The 3,868-nt window shown below is 40.1% G+C and overlaps 1 pseudogene; it reads right to left on the bottom strand.

The window, feature by feature from the left end:
- Positions 1-2,093: 2,093 nt before the first annotated feature.
- On the bottom strand, positions 2,094-2,212 carry LOC111907757 (5S ribosomal RNA; annotated as a pseudogene).
- Between the last annotated feature and the right edge of the window lie 1,656 nt (positions 2,213-3,868).

The following is a 3,868-nucleotide window of genomic DNA, read 5'->3' on the forward strand; positions in this document are numbered from 1 at the left end:
ATTTAATATAGATTTTATTTAATTATAGTAACAGTATTAGGACCTTAAAATAATTATTTGGGCTATTATTATGAGTTATATTAAGTGTTATTTAACGCTTATATAATAGTAATAATAGCTAGACTATTAATTAGTCGTGGTTAACATTAAAAACTAAACCCTAGTGGTATTGATACTAGGTTTTGTCGAGGAAAATTGTTTTGAGATAACGAAGTGCTGTCTGAGTTCGGAATCACCACCTAATCAGGTGAGTGCATGGTCTCTTTCATCTTACACATAGATATGAAGTATTTTAATATAAATTACGTGTTATGTGTGCATATTGTCTGAATACTTGTTGTCTATGCTGGTGAAAGATTTTTATACATGTTTTCAATGATGTAAACTGTATAAAGTATATCTACAAAATATGTTGGGTAAAACATGGGTAGATGAATGATGATGGATAAAAGCTGAAATAGAGGAACATTAGTAGTACGGACCTAGTGCCCTATAGGTATACATTGGCAGCAATGGACCTAGTACCCTATAGATGAGCACTGGCAGCAGCGCCACAACCCGTAGATGATTTAGATCTACGGTAAATGTCCTAGCAGCTGCGCTCTAAGGATAGTATCGGCAGCAGCGCCTAATAGGGAGCCTTATGAACATGACAGTAGTGTTTAAAGGTCAATACCGGCAGAAGCGCCTCATAGAAAATGTCCTAATTCTGGCAACTGAGCCTAAGTGACAATATTAGCAGCTGCGCTTGACCAATGTGTCATTGACAACAATGGACTTCATGTTGTTTCCTTAGGATGATCCTTAGGAATGAATGAATGAGAAATAGCTGATTCTTAGGGTAGATCCTTAAGAATAAAGAAGATAATGGGGATGGGTAATTGGGTTGATTGTTTGATTGTTTAAACATAATAATTATATTATTGTGGGTTGAAAACCCTATGTACTCACCAGGTTTCCCAACCTGACCCACTCAGTTTATTTATATCACAGGCGTTGATATGAAGTGACATTACACTGAGAGATTTAAAGAGATGTAGATCACTAGTGTAAATAATTGTAAGTTCTGTTTATGCTTATGTTTCTGTATTAACGATGACATCCCAAACGTTTTAAAATGAAATAAATACGTTTCTTCGAAAATGTTTTAATAACGTATTTACCATGTTTTTCTGGGAACAAATTCCGCAACATTTTTATAAAATGAAGTACTCTGATTTTTATAAAGCATAAACAACATCGGTCTTTTCTGGCCGTGAAAATGGGGATGTCACAACTAGTTCACGGTGTAGGTTGGGTTTATGACTTACAGGGCCGATTCGAGTAAGAATCTCGGAGGTCCTAACTATCTTGGATTTAGCTCTCCAGGCTTTCCGAAGCGTATCAAGCCATTCCCAAAGTGAGGCTTCCAAAAGAATTTGGTCTCTCACTTGGAATTCCAAGGTTTCTTTTTCTTGCTTCTCTTCCCAGTCAAGGGCCACTCCCTTCTGAGTCAAAGTCGTAAGAGGTTCTATAATTCGCGAGGAGTTCTGAATGAACTCCTGACAGTAGGTCAGCGAGACCTAGAACTTTGCGAATTTTGTAAGCGTCTTCGGTGCTGACAAATTCTCAACGGTTTTGACCTTTGGAAGGTTCCTCAATAATTCCCACATTACTAATAATGTGTCTTAGGAATTCGACTCTTCGAACCTAAAACTTGTATTTAGAGGACTTTGCGTAAAGTTTCTCTGATCGTAATGTTTCCATGGTTCGTTGTAGATGTTCTTCACAATTTCTTTCTTACTACGAGAGTAGATAAGTAAGTCATTTATAAGGACAATGACGAACTGATCCGAGTAAGAATGGCGTACCCTATTCGTTAAGTTCATGAATATTATGGGCGTATTGGTCCTATCCGAAGGATATCACTACGGACTTGTAGCGTCCGCATCGAGTTCGGAATATTGTCCTCGGGACATCCTTCACTAACACTCGTAACTGGTGATTTTCGGATCTTAGGTCCATTTCCGAAATGCACTTCGTTCCTTGCGGTTGATCAACCAATTCATCTATGCGAGGCAGAAAATAATTATTTCTAATGGAAGTCCCGTCGAGGTCTGCACCACGAGAACTTCCCAAGGTGTTACCCATCATAGTACTTCTCTCGCCTAAGCACGTTTAACTGCGGAGTTCTGATGGGATCCGGTGCATTAGCGTTGGTATGATCGCATCCGTTGAATTCTGTCTTCTTGAAGAATAAGACCGGAGCTCTCAAAGATGAGGTGCTTGGTCTTCTCATTCCGTTGTTGAGTAGTTCACTAAGTTGTCTGGACTGTTCTTGTATCTCTGTATATGTTTAGACTATAGGGCGATCTGGTTGCAGGAGTCCTACTGGGTTCTAAGTTTCTTCACATGATGATGCGAGCACTCGAAATCTTGGGCAGTCTCCGTCCTGAAGATCATATTAGAAGTCATACATGGTTCGTCAATCACAGTCTCGTGTATACGAGCCATATATAATTAAGATTGAAAAGGTAGTCGAATAAATGATTCTTCTTTAACCTCACATCCCAACGAGGAAAAGAGTTAAAATGGAATCATCAATTCTAAACCTGTAGAACCTTGATTATATACCACCCTTATGTATACATTCTTCAGTGATAAATCAACCGTATGGGTCTTTGGATTGAACTTGATGTACTGTATGAGTGGTACTTCGGGGAGGTTTGTTGAGGTTTTTTTCGGAAAGGATAGGAAACATGAGGTACTCCATGCAAGAGTACTTCGGTGTTATGGAATGATGGCTTCGCTAGAAAGACGATTTCGGAGAAAAGATGTGCGCACGAAACTGGTATTGCGAGGATCGAGTTGACTCAAGATGTATGATAATGTCGGAATCATATGGGAACTAAAGACATTAGATTTGAACATAAGGCGTTACAAACAAAACCCAACAGTGCAACTTTTAACAGAGCTACAGTACTATCGATTTACTACAAGACTAATGCTGCAAACTAGGTATACTACAAAAGACAAGTATACACAGCACAAGCATCCCTTTACTAACAATATCTCGCAAAAGATAAGACTATAGTTGCACTAGTTTTGAACAGTTTTTAAGTCTGTTACAACGAAACACCCTAATTACATTAACGTGGGGTCGGAGTAGACTCTCCTGCGTCAGTGATCCTTAGTATTTTCCCGTCTGTGTCGGAGTTCTTTGTTATTGGACAGTCCTTCTTGAAGTGCCCTATCTCACCGTATTGGTAACATATCGGGCTGGTACTAGCATTGGTGGTGGAAACAATGTGTCAGGTCGGAGTTATGTGGACGCGATTGTTTTCCTTGTTCATCCAATTTGAAATTTTCCTTTCATAGGGTCTAGTTTTACCACCACCATTGCAAGCTTGGTTGACTCCGATACCAGGAGCTTGAGTGATGGGTCGTGCTGGTGCTCCACAGCTATGAGCATGGTGCCCTACTATTAGGCAATTGCAACATTGCATTTCATGGCAAGCCCAATGATTATGAAAACTACACTTATCACACTTCGGAAGTTTTCCCTCGTATGGTCTACTCGGTACTGGGATGGAAGGGGTTGCCACTTGTTGCTGTTCCATGGAAAGTTTTTGGGATCGCTTACGTTCCTTCTGGGCTTGGCGCTTTCGTTTCCTGTTCTCTGTTTTTCGGCTTTTCAAGCCTACGACTATTATCATTTGATGACTTCCTGGATTGATACTACTATCGGGGTGGTCAACTCCTTTTCCAGTATAGCTTGCGTTGATAGCATTGCGGTTTGCAAGGATAGCTGCCATGGCAGCCGTTACGGCAGTTGTGACTGCGACTTGAAAAGTAGCGGCGTCCATAGGAAAGGCATGAGTTTTATTGT

Source organism: Lactuca sativa, chromosome 5 (genome assembly GCF_002870075.4).
Source record: "Lactuca sativa cultivar Salinas chromosome 5, Lsat_Salinas_v11, whole genome shotgun sequence".
In the NCBI taxonomy this organism is placed as follows: domain Eukaryota; kingdom Viridiplantae; phylum Streptophyta; class Magnoliopsida; order Asterales; family Asteraceae; genus Lactuca; species Lactuca sativa.